General features: G+C 44.5%; 1 protein-coding gene across 16 annotated transcripts in view; it reads right to left on the bottom strand.

Annotated features, from left to right (window-relative positions):
- Cacna1d (calcium voltage-gated channel subunit alpha1 D) overlaps positions 1-21,645 on the bottom strand; it is a 309,902-nt gene that overhangs the window by 274,657 nt on the left and 13,600 nt on the right. The window lies entirely within an intron of this gene.

The following is a 21,645-nucleotide window of genomic DNA, read 5'->3' as shown; positions in this document are numbered from 1 at the left end:
GAGCCCTGCTCTCTGGGAACTCACCTCCCCGCTCAGGGAGGGCCCAGTTAGGGCCACGGGGGGGGGGGCAGTCTCAGACCTTCCCAGGGGCCGGGGAGTGACGAGCACTCAGTGCGTGGCCCCACCGATGAGCTTCCTCCGCCGGCTAGCTCAGTCGGTAGAGCATGAGACTCTTAATCTCAGGGTCGTGGGTTCAAGCCCCACATTGGGCGCCAAATTGTAACGGCAAAAACGAATGCAGACAGATTGTAAATATATATATATATATATATATATATATATATATATATATCTTTAATGTAGAAATAGACTTACAGAATCACCGTTCCCGCGGAGACCAGGAAAGCAGAAGCGACGGCTGGGAGCACGCTCGCCAAATTTATAGGCAAACATTAGCCCGAGGCGAACACGCCCCCCAAGGGACGGGACTTATCCCTACATACAGCGGTTCCCAACCTGTGGGTCATGACCCCTTTGGGGGCCACATATCAGATATCCTACATTATGATTCATAACAGCAGCAGAATTACAGTTATGAAGTTGCAACAAAATAACTTTACAATTGGGGTCACCACCACTGAAGAATTACTAAAGGGTCACAGCACTAGGAAGTTGAGAACCACTGCCCTAGAAGAAAATGTAAGAGTATCTTTGCTTCTTAGAATCTGTTGTAGTATTAATAATACAAAAAATCAGAACTTATTTCAAAATGAAAAGCAATGAGCGGGTGATTGTTCTGTGTGATCTAGAATGATATGTGGTGGCCATACTCTAAGTTTTAATGGGTGGCTTTATTATGCACAGGGCAAGTAAAAGGATAGGAATAGCAAGCAGCAGATAAAAAGGAGGAGGAGATAGCAGAATATCCTCGAGAGTTCGCAATACCCAGCAGAGACAACTGGTGTAGCCAAATTCAGACAGCAAAGGTGACATCATCAAATGAGGACCAACCAATGGCATTATCAGCAACCAGCTGGGGACTCTCCCCACGACTGGACATCTATCTTCCCATTCTCACTGTGGTACTTTTATGTCCTGACAAACAACAGTGACCACTGAGCCCCTGCTGCTATGGTGTACCCTCCAGCTGTCCTTAAGGACGTGACGTTTCTAGTCCTGGGATGTTGTTTTACTGTCCACTGCCTCTCTACCACAGCATGGGCAGCTGAGGGACTAGTCCGTCTCAGGACACTTTGAAACAAACATGCTTGGGTGTGAAATGGAGGAGGGGGAGCAAATCCACTTCGGTAAGCTTCTCAGTGAGCTCAAACAGCACACAATAATTTACCAATACTGTACATGTTAGGGCTATACCTCAGCGACAATACTGTACATGTTAGGGCTGTGCCACCTCACCGACAATACTGTACATGTTAGGGCTATGCCTCAGCGACAATACTGTACATGTTAGGGCTGTGCCACCTCACCGACAATACTGTACATGTTAGGGCTATGCCTCAGCGACAATACTGTACATGTTAGGGCTGTGCCACCTCACCGACAATACTGTACATGTTAGGGCTATGCCTCAGCGACAGAGCATTAGCCTACAATGACCAAGACCCTGGATTTGATCCCTAGCACTGGGAAAAAGTTAAAAGCAATAAAATTAGATATCTCTTCAAATCCTCTATAATTCAAGTTTTCTTTTGGTTATAAATTTAATATGGTCCAGCTAGATATATACCAGAACAATTCCAGAAGTTTCTAAAGCTTTTTTTAAAAAGACAATACTGTTGTATGAGGCATTGCTTACTTAATTCTATTGAATAACATATCCAAATAAGAGCAAAGGTGCAAGTACAGTTCAAGTAAAAGGACTACAGTTAAGAAAGAATCTTCTTCAGGGTTTAATTAAAGTAAAAATTAAGAAAAACGATAGCTGTCAAGATACAAAACACAAAACAAGAAAAATAAGTAATAAAAACAAAAAGTAGAGTCTCTTCCTATAAAATGTTTTCTGTTCACACCACATATTCGTGAGTTTTTTCCCCGATCAGACAGAAATATTTGCTATAGAACAGAAAATGAGGCAATTACTGACCACATCAAAAATTCTAGTGCTATCTAGCTCACATCAACTTTCACCCAGTGCCCTTGGCAGTGGCACTGACCACCAAGGTCAGGAAAAGAATGGATGTTCAGTCCAGACTTCCCAGTTCCAGGAAGCTCTTCCCACGGGACGACTGCATTCCATGAGCGGTCCATTTCAATGTGGCGCTAGGACACCTCCAATAATTGAGTGCATGCTGCCCACCAGAACCAACCAAGGTTTCTCAAAGCCGTCCCACCCCTGGCTGAGTTCATAAGTCAGACGTAACTTCTGAAAACCCGTGCTTGTGACATGATATTTGACAAAAGAAGCCAGACATACGACATAAACTATAGAATTCCATTTATAATTGATGGAGGGAGGTCATTGGTTAAATAAAAAGAAACTGCTTGGCTCTCATTGGTTAGAAGATAGGTGGGAGGAGTAAACAGAACAGAATGCTGGGAGGAAGAGGAAGTGAGGTCAGACTCCACAGCTCTCCTCTCAGGAGCAGACGCCTCAGCAGAGATGCCATGCCCTGCTCCCGGGCAGACAGACGCGATTCAGCTCTGACCCAGGATGGACCTAGAATCTTCCCGGTAAGACAGGTGCTCACAGATTATTAGAGATGGGTTGATCGGGATATCACAATTAGCCAGTAAGGGCTAGAGCTAAAGGGCCAAGCAGTGTTTAAATGAATACAGTTTGTGTGTTGTTATTTCGGGGCATAAGCTAGCCAGGCTGCCAGGGTGCCGGGGATGCAGCCCCGCCGCCCCTTATTACTACATATAATGACATAGACAATTGTATATGATGCACACAGAAACAAAAATAGTGATTTTGTGAGTGAGTCTGGATGAGTGGGAGTGGATGTGGGCAAGAAAGGAAACCCCTGGACCAATCAGACTTTCTCTGTGTGTATTCATTAAGCAATACACATCACAAGTATGCCCTTTATGTATCTCACAGTATAAATGGCATATCTCAAAAATACCTGTTGTGCTTTTCTCTAGACAGGATCATGAAAATATCAGTGACTATTTAGATCAGAGGCATGGGTCAAGGTTTTAAGTATCTTTATAGAATACCCATGCTATAAAACCAGGCAACCTGATTTTAGTATCAACTGTCAATAAACCAGATATCATTTGCCCTAAAACTGCCTCATAATTGATAAGCTAGTCTCTTGACTAATCTGCATGTTTCTAGAAGTCTTGAAATACAGTCCTATCAAAAAAACAAGCAAACAAGAAATCCAGAGCAGTGTTGATACTGCGCTAATGACAGTCAACTAGTCAGCTAGACACGCTCCTTTTGTTCAAGTAATTAATGCTATAACTATGATCCTAGGCTCTAAGTACAAACACTATGCAAGACTTTAAGGAGAGCTTTAGACAGGAACACAGGAGGCATTGCTAGCCGATCAAGAGCTGAGTGTCTTTGTACTGGTTCACAGCCATCCAATTCTCTGAGAAATCTTTACCTGGATTTAGCATACCAAGACAAATGACTTGAAACTGCTAGACAAGCTGTTCCATATTCTAATTGGGAAACTACTTGACTATAACCGAAGTGTGTTAACTTGACTGATGTTATTTCAAGCAATACAAATTGTAGTAATTTGTTTTAATGGCAGAAGAGGTTTGCAAATACATAACTGATCAATCAAGCCAATGAACAAGACAGAAGTGAGGGGACAATTGCGTCCACTACAGAAACTCAACGTTTATCGGGACGAGCTGCACCATATGGCTCTCTAAGTAAATCCATCAAAAGCTGTGGTGCATATCTGAAAAATCCAACAAACTGGATCAAAAAGTAAAAGCCATGCTGGAGGAGCAGAAGGTTCCAATGGATGTGGAACACCCAAAAAAGACTCCTGAGAGCAGGCCTTGCCCTATAACTTTCTAGTCACTATGTCCTTGGTAGCTCACGCCATCTTTCTAAGCCCCAAGTGTCCGTCTATATAGCAGCAAGTGCTTTGGACTCCAGGCTCACTTCCCGAGCTTGTCAGAAGGACCCAATGAGAGAAGAGAAGGAGCTCCTCTACCTGTGCTCCCCATCAAGGAGGCTCTCGGGATCTTGGTTCACATGCTCCCAGGAGGGAAGAGTTCCTAGGTTCACAGAACATTAACCCTGGTACAAGATTTCCAGAGATCACCTGACAGCACACCCTGCGTATCTGACAAGCTAGGACGCTCAACAGTCACCTCTTAGGCTGCTTCTACATTCTGCTCCCATGAGGTGGTTACTGTTTTAAAGACAAAAGTATCCAAGGCTTGGTGATGAAGTCAAAACATTCGAGGCTGTTGCTCTCTCGCAGCCCTAAAGCTTCTATCACTGCCTGGCTATGCAGAACTGCAGACAGATTAAGACGTGTTTATCTGAGTAACATGGCCAACTGCCCTCACTTACCTTTGTGTGGCTTAGAATTCAAACAGTTGTCATCCTGAAGATTCCTGATACTAAATCCCTAAAGCTCACCAGCAAGAACAATGTCCTCAAGAAAAAGAAGATGCTGGATCCAAATCCAAGTGCAGTCAAACCTGCAGACTACATCACTTCAGAATTCACATCAGAATAAACTCTGACCAAGAGTCTATCAGTTAGAAATACAATCCCAACAGTGCGTCAGGCCAGAGGTCAGGCCTGACCATGTTAGAACTGTCTAGCAATCAGGGCTTGAGTTTCTCTCTATTACTAGGCAATTTAGGGAAAAACTGCTCCTTCGTGGGTCTTAAGGTGAAGCACAAGATGTGGGCTGGTCAGCCAACGCTCCATGGCCTTCTGCTCATGACAGGTTCAGACTGCACATGTGATCCAACCTGAATCAATACAATAAAGCAAGTCTGTCTGGGAGGCTGGAACAAGACTCATACTTCCCTCCACTGAAGTGAGGTGGAATCTCTGGTAAGAAGATGGAAGCTTAAATACTGTTGGCCACCTCCTGCAATTATGAGGGGAGGGCAGTCGGCACACAGGAAGTAGAGCCAGAATGGGGAGAAAGAAACCAGATCCCAGTGACATCATTTGAGCCCCTGAGCTTACTCCAGGATTTACCACTGGACGGGTCAGTTATGTGAGCCAATACATTCTTTTTTCACTTAACCCTGTGCTGGTTGGGCCTATTACTGGTAACCAGTGGAATCCTTACACATGTGAAGGGTTGTCTGTCCCTGTTGAACTAAAGCTCCTTGTATTCAGAGACTGACTCCTGACTCCTCAGTGAACTAGCCTGACTCTTGGCACACTGCGAGCTCCAGATATACAAGAATTAAATAGGTCACCTTCAGGTTTTGCCAAGAAGAACATACACCTGAAGCAAAAGATAAACAAAAACCATATATTGATCATTTCATCACCAGTTCTAGCAAACTCCTGCTAGATTCCCGACATCCCTCCTGGACAGCCAGGGCCCCCTAGTTCCTCTTCTGCCTCCTTGTGCCCCTCTTCCTTAGGACACAGCTTTGTGAAGGGAACAGGATGAGCGCATGCCCTCATCTAGCCCTGCTGTTTCATTTTAAAATGGAGGTGACACTATTTGTCATAGTGTCAGTAATAGACAGAATGCATTTATTTATAGGGACTGTGCTCATTCACGGTCGCAGGAGCCTTACTTCTACATTCCCAAAGAGCTAAGCAACAGTTATGAGCTGGAGGCAAAAGTAAGGTCTTAGTATGTAATCCTAATCGACCAAGAGCCTCGCTCCTAGCCAACAGGACCAGGAACTGGAGTCCTTCTTTACTGACTCAAGTAGGGCCATGGCAGACCTCTACTGCCTACAAAAGAAGTTGTCAGAAACTTTTCTCTAAAATTAAATCTTAAGTAAAAGCTCAACATACAAAGGATGGAGGGAAAGATGGAGACCAAGCGAGTGAGCGAGCAGAAGACTCTGTGGCCAATGCCAGCCAAGGGGCCTGAGTCCACACTCCCTACCCTCTCCCACAGCTCCAGGCTTCCTGCCCCGTGTTATCGTTGATTCTCAGAGGATATGAAAATCAAGGAATGAGCATCAAATGAATACACAGCTGAAAGTCATGGCTCAAGTGAGTGTTTAAAACCATTTCCATTTTCCTTGGCTGAAAAGGCCAGATATCCACAGGCTATGTGAAAAGGAAAACAAAGGCAGTCAGCCAAGCAATTCCGCCTAGAACCTCCTCTGCTCCAAATAGAGAAACTCAGCCCTGGTCAGTGCTGAGCAAGGAATTCATTAAGATGAACCCCAACAAGGCTTCAGAGGTGAGCTGCACAGGTGTCCTGACCCAGGTCACATCTCTACTCAAGACCTTGTCCCTAGAGCCCTGTCCTTAATACCTGATCTGTAAGTACCCCAGCTGCACCTAGGATATTTTCAGCTGTTTTGAAGATTTCCACGCAGATCTCTTAACTGCATTTCAAGAGCTACACTTGTGCATGAGTTTATCTTGCAGCTTGCGTGCTGGTGCAGCTGGCGCCTGTGCAACTCCCACTGTGATGGTTACAACTTCCAAACTGGGACTGATAATATTTCTGAAATGCAGAGGGAATAGACTTCGTTCCTCAGACACCCATCAAAATGGGACTCCTCCCAGAAGAGAGAATTGTCACAGACATTTGCCCGTAGAACATTCTGTGCCAGGCCCTGAGCAGGGAGAGAAGCCATGCTGTCCTTGCCCTCAAGGCTGGGTCCAGTGGAGGTAGCTGACCTTCACAACAACAACAAGGCTCTTTGTTTTCAGGAGCTGTCTTTTAAATCAAGGGCAGATCTCCCTTCAAAAAACAGATCCTGCAGATAGGCTAGGCAGCAAAACAAGAGCCCTGGTGATCTTGCCATAATTGAGAGATTTCTTAATCTTGGAGGTAGGACTGGTGCCTGGTGTGGGCTAAACAAATTAATATCTAAGGTCAGGCAGTTTCTACAAGAAGTTCCTTTGCTTGGTGGTGCATCCAAAGCGCTAGACTTTGTGAGACTGGGGCACAGCACGCGGTGTTTAGAATGTGTATATGACAAGGTACTACAGACCAAGAGTCTAACCTGGGTTTGACCACTAATGATTTTCTATGATCTTGGTGAACATGGGCACTGCACACAGTGAGCTAGGCCCTCCTACATCTATCAAGAAAATATACCACAAGCTTACCCACAAGCCAATCTGGGGGTACATTTTTTCAACTAGGGTTCCCTCTTCCCGGATGACTTTAGTTTGTCAAGCTGACATACAACTAGCCAAGGACACATGTCTGTTGGCTGATGGAAGGATGGACACTTGTCTCAGTACTAGTAACCAAGTCTAGAAAGCACACAAAGGAAGTGTCTCAGTCACAGAAGGCATCCACCATCTAGCCAGAGGGAGATACTGCCGAGAAGCCCAGAGGCACCTGCACCTGCATGAGAAGAAAGCTCGAGTAGTGAGGAGCCAGGGTAACGAGAAGAGGGTAACACCTGGGTGGAGGTGAATCAGAGGCTAGGTGTGACTGGAGCCTGGACTGTCCAAGAGAAGCTGCTGAAATGATGAAGGCATCCCACATGCATGCTGCCTGCTAGCCATACACAGCAGGGAATGGTAGTGTATACTTGATTTCAGTCATTTTAAGTTCTTTTGGCTACTCGTCATTTTATGCTAATGGACAGTGTGGTCCAACACTGTCCTCACAAGCAGAGTATGCTTCGAAAAAAAAGGACCAAATTCCTAAAGGACCCTTGTCTAAAAACAAATGACGTAATTGAGCATGGCATTTGCTGCCTGTAATCCAGCACACAGCAGAGGTGAAGGCATGAAGACAGAGTTGGGAGGATAGCCTGGGCTACACAGTGTGTGTGTGTGTGTGTGTGTGTGTGTGTGTGTGTGTGTGTGACAGAGAGAGAGAGAGAGAGACATGGAAGTGCTTTAAGTCAGTTGCATTTGTAAATATAGATATAGATATATATGTATAGATATAGATATATATAGTTTGAAGTCTATGTGCTTTGAGCCTCTTAATTCTCTTTCCCTAAATACATCACCTAACCTTCCTGCCTCCCAAAAATAGAGCACAAGAATAATAAGAGCTGCAAAGAAAAAAAGTCAAGTAACATATAAAGACAAGCCTATCAGAATTACACCTGACTTCTCAATGGCAACAATAAAAAACAGAAGGTTCTGGTCAAAGGTTATGTAGCCATTAAGAGACCATTGATGCCATGGAGGACTAGATGGCAGGAAATAATCAAATTGAGAGCTAAAATCAACAAAGAAAACAATAACAATACAAAGAATCAATGAGACAAAGAGTTGATTCTTCGAGAAAATCAACAAAATAGATAAACCTTTATCCAAACTAACCAAATGGCAGAGAGAGAATATCCAAATTAACAAAATCAGAAATGAAAAGGGGGACAAAACAACAGACACGGAAGAAATGCAGAGGATCATCAGGTCATACTTTGAAAACCTGTACTCCACAAAATTGGAAAACTTAAAGGAAATGGACAACTTTCTGGATAAATATCACTTACTAAAAATAAATCAGTCACAAAAGTCTCCCAACTCCAGGACCAGATGGCTACAGTGCAGAATTCTATTAGATTTTCAAAGAAGAACTAATACCAATACCCTCAAATTGTTTCACACAATAGAAACAGAAGGAACATTGCCAAACTCTTTTTATAAAGCTACAATTACCTGATACCCAAAACACACAAAGACATTACTAAGAAAGAGAATTACAGACCAATCTCATTCATGAACATTGATGCAAAAAATACTCAGTAAAATACTGGCAAACCAAATTCAAGAACACAACAGAAAAATCATCCACCATGATCAAGTAGGTTTCATTCCAGAGATGTAGGGATGCTTCAACATATGAAAAATCTGTCCATGTATCCTACCATATAAACAAAATGAAATAACACATGATCATCTCATTAGATGCTGAAAAAACCTACAACAAAATACAGTAATCCTTCATGATAAAAGTCTTGGAGAGAGCAGGGAAACAAGAAACATAACTAAACATAATATAGGAAATATACAGCAAGTCAACAGCCAACATTAAACTAAATGGAGAGAAACTCAAAGCAATCCCGCTGAAATCAGGAACAAGACAACGTTGTCTGCTCTCTCCATATCTATGCAATATAGTACTTAAAGTTCTAGCTAGAACAGTAAGACAAAAAGGAGACCAAGGAGATACAACTTGGAAAAGAAGTCAAACTCTCACTATTTGTTGATGATATGATAGTTTACATAAGCTTCTACAACTCAAAAACATCTTCAGTAATATAGCAGGATACAAGATTAACTCAAAAAAAGTTAGTAGCCCTCCTTTACACAGATGATAAACGGGCTGAGAAAGAAATCAGAGAAACATCACCCTTCACAACAGCCACAAATGACATAAAATATTTTGGGGTAACTCTAACCAAACAAGTGGAAGACTTGTATGACAAGAACTTTAATCTTTGAAGAAAGAAATTGAAGACACCAGAAAGTGGAAAGATCTTCCATGCTTTTGGGTAGGTAGAATTAATATAGTAAAAATGGCAATCTTACCAAAAGCAATCTACAGATTCAATGCAATGCCCAGCAAAATTCTTCACAAACCTCAAAAGAACAATACTCAACTTCATATGGAAAAACAAAAACCCAGGATTGCCAAAACAATCCTGTACAATAAAAGAACTTCTAGAGGCATCACAAACCCTGACTTCAAACTCTACTACAGAGCTACAGTACTGAAAACAGCCTGGTTTTGGCATAAAACAGACAGGAGTATCAATGGAACCAAATCAAAGACCCGAATATCAACCCACGTGCCTACAAACACCTGATTTTTGAAAAAGAAGCAAAAAATATCACATGGAAAAAAGAAAGCATATTTAACAAATGATGCTGGCATGCTGGATATCAACAAGTAGAAGAATGAAAATAAATCCATATCTATCACCATGCACAAAATTCAAGTCCAAATGGATCAAAGACCTCAACATAAAACCAACACACAGAACTTCATAGAAGAGAAAGTGGGAAGTACATTGAACGCATTAGCACAAGAGACCACTTCCTAAATATAACATCAGTAGCACAGACACTGAGACACAATAAATGGGACCTGCTGAAACTGAGAATTTTCTGTAAAACAAAGGACATGGTCAACAAGACAAAACGACAGCCTATAGAATGGGAAAAGATCTTCACTAACCCCACATCAGACAGAGGTCTAATCTCCAAAATATACAAAGAACTCAAGAAATTGATCATCAAAAGAACAAATGATCCAATAAAAAATGGGGTACAGATCTAAACAGAGAACTCTCAACAGATGAATACAAAATGGCTTAAGGAAATATTATTTAGTCATCAGAGGAATGAAGATCAACTCTGAGATTCCATCTTATACCTGTAAGAATGGCTAAGATCAAAAACACTGACGACAGCTTATGTTGGAGAGGGTGTGGGGTAAACAGAACACTTCTGCATTGCTGGTGGGAACACAAACTGGTACAGCTGCTTTAGAAATTGGTATGGTGATTTCTCAGAAAATGAGGAAACAACCTACATCAAGACCTAATAATATCATTTTTAGGATTATATCCAAAGGATCCTCAATCATACAACAAGGACATGAGCTCAACTATGTTCACAGCAGGATTGTTTGTCATAGCCAGAACCTGGAAACAACCTAAATGCCCCTCGACCAAAGAATGAATAAGGAAAATGTGGTACATTTACACAAAGGAGTACTACTCAGAATTAAAAAAATAATAATAAGGACATCTTGAAATTTGCGGGCAAATGAATGGATCTAGAAAACATCTTATTGAGTGAGGTAACCCAGACCCAGAAAGACAAATATAATATGTACTCATTCATAAGTGGTTTTTAGACATAAAGCAAAGAAAAACAAGCTCACAGATCACAATCCCAGAGAACCTAGACAACAAAGAGGCCCCTAAGAGAGATATACATGAATCTAATCTACATGGGAAGTAGAAAAAGACATGATCTCCTGAGTACATTGGGAGCGTGGGGATTATGGGAGGGGGTAGAAAGGGAGAGGGGAGAAAGGGAGGGGAGCAGAGAAAAACATATAGCTCAATAAAAACAATTTAAAAAATAGTATGCAAGCCAGGCAATGGTGGCGCATGCCTTTAATCCCAGCACTCGGGAGGTAGAGACAGGCGGATCTCTGTGAATTCAAGACCAGCCTAGTATAGAAGAGCTAGCTCCCGGACATGCTCCAAAGCTACAGAGAAACCCTGTCTAGAAAAACCAAAAAGAAAAAGAAAAAAAAACAGAATTCTGGCAATTCTAATGTCTATTATTCAACGAAAGAATAAGTAAAACATGGGGCACCTATACAACGGGAGGTTATTCAGTCATCAACATGATACTTGGTGTGACCGATGAACCTTGAACAGCACCTACACAACGGGAGGTTATTCAGTCATCAACATGATACTTGGTGTGACAGATGAACCTTGAACAGCATGCTATGCAAGATGACGAGGTCACCTGTTTTACGAGCCCATTTATATCAAATATTGATGGGGTCAGAATAAAGAGTACATCATATGCAGAGGCTGGACAGGGTGATGGATAGACTGTAAGGGGGTTGGTTTTGATAATGGTTACTCAATTCTGTGACTATAGTGAAAATAACTGGATTGTACAGTTTAAACTTGGGAATTATGTGGTAAATGAATATCTTAGTGAGGCTTTTTTTTTTTTAAGGAGGAGGGAGAGGAGAGAGAAAGAAAAATCTAAAGAAAGGAAAACTCTGAGTGTGCCCGCTTCCTACAGGATTAACTGTGTTCTCTTTCTCCTCAGGTCCTAGCATGAGGCACTAGTGGCCAGAACTGCTCATCAGAGCCTGCCTGAGGAACAATGACTTAGGTCAGACATTCCCTTATGAGTGAGGGCGGGACCTTTGTAAGGCAGACTGTGCTGTCTCACTCGACAAGAGTAGAATACTGTTACAGGTAATACTAAGTTGTCCTAACTTTTCTGATATTAAAAATGTACTTTTCTTTAAAGGGGGAGGGGGAATCAACCCGGAAACGTACAATCTCCAAGTCAAGCCCAGAGAGTCCTGCTGGCAACCAGAGTTAGTGCAGTTCTGTAAAGCAGAGACAGCTGGAAGAGTCAGTAGGAGTGCCTCCACTCTGCAGGAACTCCAGGTCTTAGTCCCTGGGCTGGCCTTTCTCTAGGGGTGACATGAAGGAGTGCCTTGCTAGGGAATAAAACAGCTCAGGGAGCATTTTCCTGGGGCCAGAGACTAAAGACAAAAGTCGGGGTTCGAGAAATCTGGGCACAGGAGGAAGCTGGAGCAGGACTAGACTTCAGATTTGGAGAACTGTGACAGCAAAACAGTAGGACTGTTTTGTTTAATAAACACACCAGAATCGTGTAAATACGTGATCCCTTCCAAGGAGCGAGCCTCGGGAGCCAAGCGCACAATTCTGACGGTATTGCCATTCCTCAGAACATGTTCTAGATGCCAGCAAAGACCTTCTTCAGAGCCCCTGACACATTCCATTGAAGAGCATCAAAAGCAGGAAGATAGCTTCTCTGAAGACAGATGTTACTTTCTTACAAACATCCAAGTGTTTCTCCCTGAGCTGGCTGGAGAGTAAGGGCTGCCTTAACCCCGGATTGCCCATCTCCAGTCAAAAGAAGGCAAAGTCAAACATCATAACAGGGTCTGGCTGCAACCCTGAAGACATGTGTCCAATGTCACTGGTGCAGCCCTAGAGAGACTCCTCTGAGTATATTTGGATGTTAGGCAATCCCAGGCTCTCTCCAAGGGTCTGGGTGTTAGGAAGAGCTCTTATTGTCCCCAGCACTGTTCCCAGGTAGAAATAAAAACCCTTTTGAGGAAAATAGTCAGGGGCTGGCAAGATGGCTCGGTGAGTGTGTGCTTGCCACCAAGCCACATGACTGAGTTTGATACTCAAGACCCACATGGTGAAAGGAGATAGCTGACCCCTGCAAACTGTCCTCTGGTCCCTACACATGTACCACAGCACATGAGCACACACACACAGAGATACACAGACACATACACAAATTTAAAGAAGATAATCAGGGGCTGGAGATATCTCTCAGTTGGCAGAGTGCTTGCCTAGCACCCCAAAAGTCTGGGTCTGATCCTCAGCACTGCATAAGCCCAGCCTGGCGGAATCCCTAGAATCCCAGCAGTGAGGAAGCAAACAAGAGGATCAAAAGTTCAAGGTCATCCTCAGTTAGGTAGCAAGTTAGATGCTAGTCTGGGCTTTATAAGACTTTGGGAGGGGGGTGTCAATGCAAGCCAAAAGTGGTTACACACATCTACAATCCCAATACTTGAAAGGCTGAAAAAGGAGGATCCAGTGTTTGAAGCCAGCATGGACTTCAGTAGCAAGGAAAAGGGAGGGGGGAAAATGACAAAAGAAAGCAAACAAACAAAATAGGCAAAGCAATTTAAGCAACCACAGGGTTACCCCTTGCTAACATGAGCTTCATTAATGATTAGGCATTTACTGAGCACTCCACTCAGAGGCTATAGAAGGGTTATGATAAAGGGGAGACTGTCCCTGCCCTCAAGCTCAGTCTTGGTAGATTTAGAAAAATAGCCTCACATCAAATACAAGCAGACCTATAGCTTGGGTTCCCTGGGGAACTAGTCCACTCAGTGTTCTAGAAAACACCCCAGTCCAGTACCCCAAGTACACAACCACTACTCACAGAAAGAGTAGAGACCCACTTGGAGTTACCTCCAACCTCAAGATGGCAACCCAGCTGGGCAGTGACCAGATGCACCAGTTCAGTTTTTAGTCATAGACAAAATAAGGACAGAACAAGGAACAGGCTAAAGATGTGATCTTGACTATGCTCTGTTCACACTCAGAGCCTGGAAGGTCTGGGCTAGTGAGCCTGTCCATTACTAGGCTAGTGAACCTGCCCATAACTAGGCTAGTGAGCCTGCCCATAACTAGGCTAGTGAGCCTGTCCATTACTAGGCTAGTGAACCTGTCCATTACTAGGCTAGTGAACCTGTCCATTACTAGGCTAGTGAACCTGTCTATTACTAGACTAGTGAGCCTGTCTATAACTAGGCTAGTGAGCCTGTCCATTAGTAGGCTAGTGAGCCTGTCCATTAGTAGGCTAGTGAGCCTGTCCATTACTAGACTAGTGAGCCTATCCATTACTAGGCTAGTGAGCCTGTCTATAACTAGGCTAGTGAGCCTGTCCATTAGTAGGCTAGTGAGCCTGTCTATAACTAGGCTAGTGAGCCTGTCCATTAGTAGGCTAGTGAGCCTGTCCATTAGTAGGCAAATAGGCTATAGTTTGCATTTCATAAGCACAGTGGATTCCACAAATCTCAAGGAGCCCAAGGAGTAGTCCAGATGTCAAAGAACAGCTGGCTTTGAAATCCTGAAGTCCCGACCCGTGGATGGGTGGGTAGGAGAGGGGCATGCGGCTCTAGGTCTAAGCAGTTGTCAGTTTCTCCCTAGGCTCCCATCACTGTCCTGCATCCTCAACCTTCCTCCAGAACTTTTGCCACGACGCCACTAGCCAGGATGAATCTCCATGTGGGACCCAGAATAGCAATGGTATAATGGAGACCCCAAGAGTGCAACAGGAGCACGGGATGCTGTGTAGCTTACACAGAAGCTAGGAGGAGGACACAACCTGAAGTGCTTTCTCTGTAGCATTCTTCAACAGATTGTGATGAAGATAACGCCTAACGTTAATGTCCTGCCATGGAGATCATGAAATACATCTGACTGGAGTTTGCACACTGAGCAAAGCGGGTGGGGTCACACCAAAGTGAAGTTACAGAGCAGAGCAGAGTCTCAAAGTCAGTTGATAAGACTCCCCTCTTTCCAGGCCAGTACTCACAACTTGCTTCTGCACACAGTGGACCATTGGTCCTCTGTGGCTTAATTCTCTCAGCAGTGACTCTCGGCTGACTCCTCAGAGCTCCATCTGCCTCAAGATAGGAATGCTACACGTTACTCTGCTGAAAACTGAAGACAAGAAAATTCCATACAGGACCAGGCCTAGTCCCTAGGAACAGTGGCCCTCGTAGTTCACAGGCACAGAGGGAAACATCAGTGGAGCACAAGTATCAACCCACAGTCAGTCATACCCAGGCTTGTTTCTCTGCTCTGAGATGCTGGCCTCAGTGCCTCAAAAGAGCAGCTGGTGGGCAGAACCAACACACTCTCTGGCCCTGACACTTGCTGGGGATGGTAAACCCTGAGTGAGAAACAGGAGCAAGACCATTGGTAAGAAGAAAGGGAGGAGGCATGCTCCCCAAAACCATGTGGACGTGGCTACAACAGGGGAAAGACCAAGCAACACCCTCACAGAAGATCACGGGGGTTCACCCTGCGGCTGGTTTGTTCAAACCCTAGAGCCCTGCCAAGGGGAAGCGGAAGAAAAGCCTGCTCCAGAGTGTTTGGCCACAGTAAGTCCTCTGAACCTTACTGACAGGGGAAAACCCCCCAAGGCTATTCTCAATCCGTTAATGTCTTGGTAAACTAGGGCTCACCTGGGTATAATCTTACTGACTTCTTCCAGACTCCAGGCCAAGTGAAACAAGGGCCACCCCGCCCTCTCAGAATGGAAAAGCAAAGCCATTTGCTTAGTCACAGATCCAACCAACAGCAAATGAGAGCGCCAAACCCATGCCTGTCCTCTCCCCAATCCCCACTGTCCCAGTCAGAAGGGAATTAGCTCGGGAAAGACTTCAATGGCCTGGAAAAGAGAGGCCTGTGGGCAAGAAAATTAATGGGACAGCATTTGCCATTTCCACATGAAAGCATCTTTAACTGTCTCAACAGGAAAATGCTTCTATTATCGCTCCTGTCTCCCAGGTGAGGTCAGGGACCATGGTGAAGACTAGACACCTGAGCCCTCGGAAGCCCTGTCTCTGGGAAGACATCATCCATGTATAAGCCTGGCCTGAATGACACACAGTGGGGAAACTCCATGATGCCAGGAAAACAACATGTCAGAAAGAGCAGGCAATGTCTCTGCCTCATCTACAGAATGTGAGCAATACTTACAAGACCCCATAAAATGAGAGCAGGCACTATGATGTGAGTCCCACGGTGGGTGGCTGGCACACACACCACCCATTAGCATCATTATCTCTACTCCAGGAATCACAGAACGACACAGTCAGAGCTCCCCTGACCTCTGCTTTGCACTTTGCCACTGTTCTCCTTCCATTTCTGAGCAATGTGCCAATCGAAAGTTCACAAGGGGCCCCCACCTAGGCTAAACATAGAACAAGAGCCCACAGATGCCGTAGAGTTCAATTCGGCTGACAGAGTAATACGTAAAGACTTCATGGGCACAGTTTGAGTGTCCGATGGTTACACACATGCACACACACACACACACACACACACACACACACACACGATTCAACCTCCATAGCTACAGTTAAATGAGCTCTTGACTACTTAAGGAGCAATGGTGGTCTAGGCTCTGCCCACCTAGGACCAGCAGGCTGAATGCCCGATTCCATTCTTCACCGGTGTAACCAGTATTCCCTCTGACAAGCTGACTTCAGTTGGCCAATGAGACAGATGGACAGAAGCGGCCTGGTGAAAGCTGCATCTGCAGGACGGCCTTGAAAAAACAGACTCCACTATGGCAAAGGGTTCCAGAAACGTTTCTGTATGGCTCTCAGGGCCCTGCTGCCCCTTTCTGGAAGCCTTGAGAAGAAGACAACCAGTCTTCTGTCTTCCTGAGACTCAGTTTCTTTATCTGTAAAGCTGGCTTACAACAGTTGCTTTTCCTAGAAGCAGACCTAAGATAACCTTCTAGTGACATCAGTACCTCTTCCACAGGAAGGAAAAGCAGCTTGCTCCTGTCACACAGCTGTAAAAGGCAAAGCTGGAGACTGAGCCCAGGTGTGACTGCAGCACCCACCAGACCTCTCTGAGGCCAGTTCCAGCCAACTCTCAACACTCGGCAAAACTCAACAGAAATTTCACAAGTCGACACTTCCAAAGGGTTAAGAATGAAATAAACAAAATAAAATCTTCTTGATGCCCAAAATTCAACCCTTCTAACCATTCTCACCTTAACTTGCTGATTGAGAGGGTCCCGGGAGGGGGGTGCTACGGAGCTGTGGGGAACCTCTATGATTTCCTCAACCTCAAGCATGGTCCCTGCCCCAAGCCTGGAAACGCCCCCAGGAAGGGAATGAGGTGGGTGTGAAGAGTATCAGGAATGTGCGTCCTAACCAGGAGACCCAGTCATTCCTCTGCAGCCGCCCTCCTTAGCTCCCCAGTCCTGGCCTCACCTCCTTTGCTCAGTGTGTAAGTACCCTCAGCCTTCAGAGCCTGAAGTCAGAAACCCTGGCATAAATTCCGGCCCTGCCTATCACCAGAGTGACGTCATGCAATCAGCTGAAGCACCCAAGCCTTGTTTCCTCTCCTCCCCTGTAAAATGAAGATCTTAACAGTGTCTCGCTGGCAGATGTGTGGTAAGGATAACAGAGGACTAAAGGCTCTATATGGAGAGGATGCCCCCCTAGCTCGGGGAATGCTAGCCACGAGCTGGTGACAAAGGCCATCACGACTGCGCCTCTATCAGAGAGCTACAGGAAACAAGAAAACAAAGAACAAGCCCCGCTGCTTCTCTCCAGCACTGCACTGGCCATGGACCCGTTCCTGGCCACTCTCATCAAACTCTTGAAACAGTCTCTGGCCAAATGATTCTGGCAGTTTGGTACACATGAGGGCAGAAATGGTGTTTTATAAAACCAGATGGGAGAGAAAGGAGCAAGCAAAATAACTGTCTGACAGACACACAGAGAAAAAAACACTTGAGATTATTAAAGTTGACTCAATCCCCAGCTTGCTTTAAAAGAGACAATCTTTTGTTGCCTCTGCCCCTGGTATTCTCAAACGTTGGCACTCACTGATGTCAACTTGTTCCTGAAGTGGGCAGGGAGAACAGGCTACCTAACCCAAGATTAGGCTTGATTCCCTTCACTGGGTGACAGTGGTCAAGTCACACTGCTGGGTCTCAGGAGAGTGAATCAGCTATGGGGAAAAGTCTCTGAGGTCCTTGGGGAATCTGTGGTTCATTCTTGAGGCAAATCAACACTAGGGCATCGGGCCTGCTATGGCCCCAGCTGTCTGTAATGCAGCCAACCACCTTAATTCATTAGGCCAACCTCCCCCCAAAGCTTTCTGTGTCCCCAACAGTATCTTATCACCCCCCACTAGCCTTCTAGAAAAAAAAATCTAAGAATCACGTCTCTCTTTCCAAATTCTTGCCAGTTCTCTACATTCTGATTTGTAATTTTAAATGTCTTCACTTCTGCCTGGTTACAAACTCTGAAACGAGCCATGGGTACACTCACCATCAATTTACATCACAACTCAGAATCTGTGTAAGCGCAGAGTGGGTCACTTGCACATCACCATGAACGAAGGATGAAGGGCTTGCTCCTGATAGGAAAAGGCAGCATCTCGCCATTTACCCACTTAAAAAGTTTCTGGACAATTTAAAAGCAGTCTTCTCAACACAAGCAGCGCTTCGTTATGTTCTATTTACTGAGGAACATGCAAGAATGTCAGCTCTTAACAATAATGGCCACTTTCTACGATTGAACTAATAAATAATATCTCTTGGAAGTGTATTTTGGAGGATAAGGGCGAAGGCCTCTTCATGAGTCCATACTATCCCTTGTTTTCCAGCTCGAAGCAGGTTCGCACGATGAGCAAATGCACTTGGTGGACAAGATTTTACACATAATAAATGCTCAAAAACACGAATGACTAAGTGATAGCTGTGTTAAACTATTCATTTTAATAGTCCCCATTTTCATCCTATTTTATGTAATCAAAGGATTACTTTAGAATATAAAAATGCTTTCATTCATATGGCCATGAGTGCTGTGCCCTAACCCATTAGACAAAGAGGGAGTGCAGAAACCATCTGTGTGCACAGCGCCTGTGACTCTTAGAAAAACAGAGCAGAAACACAGCTCACAGCGCCCAGCACTGTACCTTACACGGTACAAGGAACCACGCAGTAGACGCCTCTTTGGAGCTGATCCTAGGAACTGTGGGACTGCTTCCCTTTGTGGAGAGGATAAAAGCAGTGCAAGTGTGAGCAGGCTCGCTTTTGCTGCCACTGCTGGGAACTCACGGTCAGTGAAGGGCTCAGGTGCTAGTGACCCACGCACCTGAAGCACCCGGCACCTCGGCTCTGTTTCAATTCCCCATTGCATCCATTTTCTGGGTCCATAAGATGGTTAAGTGGGTAAGACCTGAATTCACATGGGTCCCATTTAAAACAATAGAAGAAAGAGCATCAGCTCCACAGGATTGTCCTCTCACCTCCACACACAAGCACTGTAGCACACACATATCATGTGCACGTGTGCATGCACGCACAATAAGTGTAAAATTCCATTTGCCTTTCTTTTCCAATTTTTAAAATTTATGTATTTTTTGGCTGCACAGTTCTGTGCACCACATTTGTGCCTGGTAACCACAGAAACCAAAGAAAGTGTTGAATCCCCTGGGACTGGAGTTACAAACAATTATGAGTGGTCATGTAGGTGGTAGGAATAGAACTCAGGTCCCCTGGAAGAGTAGCCAGCACTCCTTAACCACTGAGCCATCTCTCCGGCCCCTTAAAAATCCTTGTCTCTAACACCCTTCAGTGACTTTGGGAGTAGAAGGGGCATAAACCCTACATAAATTTCATAAAACAGAACATGTTTACTATATATGAAAATAAAATTGTTACAGGGAGCAGGGGAATGCACAGATTATCACGTGACTTTTTTCTCTTTCCCAACTAGTAAGGACTAGAATACAGCATCTATTTCAAACTCAAGTGTAGCAAACTCAAGTGTAGCAAAAAGACCCAGTTTAGGGGCCAGCAAGGTAGTCCTATGGGTAAAGGTGCTTGCTGCACGAGTCTGGTGACTTGGATCCAGCCCCTGGAGCCCATACGTAGGTGGGAGAAGGTGAATGACTCCCCTGAGTTATCTGCTGACCTCTGCACATGCCATCATGTGCACACACAATAATAAATCATCACTGCAAAAACTCAATTTTTTAGTACTTATTTTCTTAATACCTGCAAAGAATACAGGAGCTGAAAATCCTGCAGCACCCAAGCTCATGGCACCCAAAGCTTCCAAAGAATCAATTCTAGTGCCTTTTATCTAAGTCTTCAAAAAGGAGTCTACTATCTAGGGATTTAGGTTATAGACCTTCTTCCAGGTGCTCCAGGATGCTTACACCCCAAGGGCCATCCCCTGCCCCAGGAGCCCTGTCTCTATAGCCTGACATGCAGAACGAACAGTCACTCATCAAAGTGTGGTCTGGGAAGAAGATGACAGGGCAGAGTCTGCTGAAGCTACACAGTCACATGCCCTGAAAGTCAGAGCACGGGATTTCAAGGACTAAGCCCGAGAGGTGTCCACCTGTACACACTAAGAAGCACATGAGGATGTTCAACAGGGTGCCACTTAAAACAGCAAACTCTAGGAATTTATGGTAAATGATCATCAGAAGGAAAACAGTTGTCTAAACTGTGGTCCACTCACGCACGGGGTATTTTCACGACAGCTAAGACACTGCCAGATCTCTGCATACAGATGTGGCTACATTAAATAACATAATACACACACTGTGTTCCTACAAACTGTGTAATGTGTGTGTGTATTTCAAAAGCCACAGATTATATAATATACATTATATATGATACCTATTTTACACATATGATATATAATCTGAAGGTTTACACCAGACCAATTACAGCAATTACAAAAAACTGTATGGATAAAAAGCAACATTACTTTGAATTATTTTAATTATTTAAAAGAATGTATTCGTGTATCATTTGTATAAATTTTAAATGATGCTATATAGTAAGAATTCAAAATATAACAAACTAACATGGCTGTTCTCTAATCTCACAATACAAGTTTGCTCTGACGAAAAGGCAGCCAACATGGTAAACCATACCCTAAAGGGCTGGAAGATGGGGATACAGGGCCGACTCCATAATATTCATATTCTCTCAGTCTGTCTCTTTTTACCTGTGTGTGTGTGGGGGGGGGTATGTACACGCACATGTGTACAGGTGTGAGTGGAGGCCAGAGGTCAACGATGGGTGCCTTCCTCAGTTGCTCTCACTTCTATTTTTGAGACAGAGTCTCTTATTGAACATGGAATTGCTAGTCTGGATGGCCAGCAAGCCCCAGCAGCCCTCCTCTCTCTGCTTCCCCAAGTACTGGAATCATGAATGTACATCAACCATTTTTTTTTTTTTAATGTAGGTGCTACAGACCAAACTCAGATCCTCACGGTTGTTCAGCAAGCACTCCACTGACTGAGCCATCTATGTGCCCTTCCTCCTTGACTCCTTTCTTATCATCAAGTGTCCTCACAGCTCCGGAAATAGTCTGTGAATTCTCTGTGCCCGGCTTCCCCATGGGCACCGAGACAGGTGGGCCCTCCATGGAGACAGGAAAGAGAAGCCTGAACCTCTCTCAACCCTGCGTATCCCCACACTCCTCCTTCCAAGTCCGATTCCCACAGAGCCCACTGCCCAACAAATCACATCGCTCTCAGCCTGCGGGAGCCTTCCCTCCCCTCAGTCAGTCCCACAATCCC

This window comes from Microtus oregoni, unplaced genomic scaffold (genome assembly GCF_018167655.1).
Source record: "Microtus oregoni isolate MIOR12 unplaced genomic scaffold, Mior012 000013F_ref0000133, whole genome shotgun sequence".
NCBI classification, from domain to species: domain Eukaryota; kingdom Metazoa; phylum Chordata; class Mammalia; order Rodentia; family Cricetidae; genus Microtus; species Microtus oregoni.
Note: the sequence above shows the minus strand (reverse complement) of the source record. Positions and strands in the feature narration are given on the sequence as shown.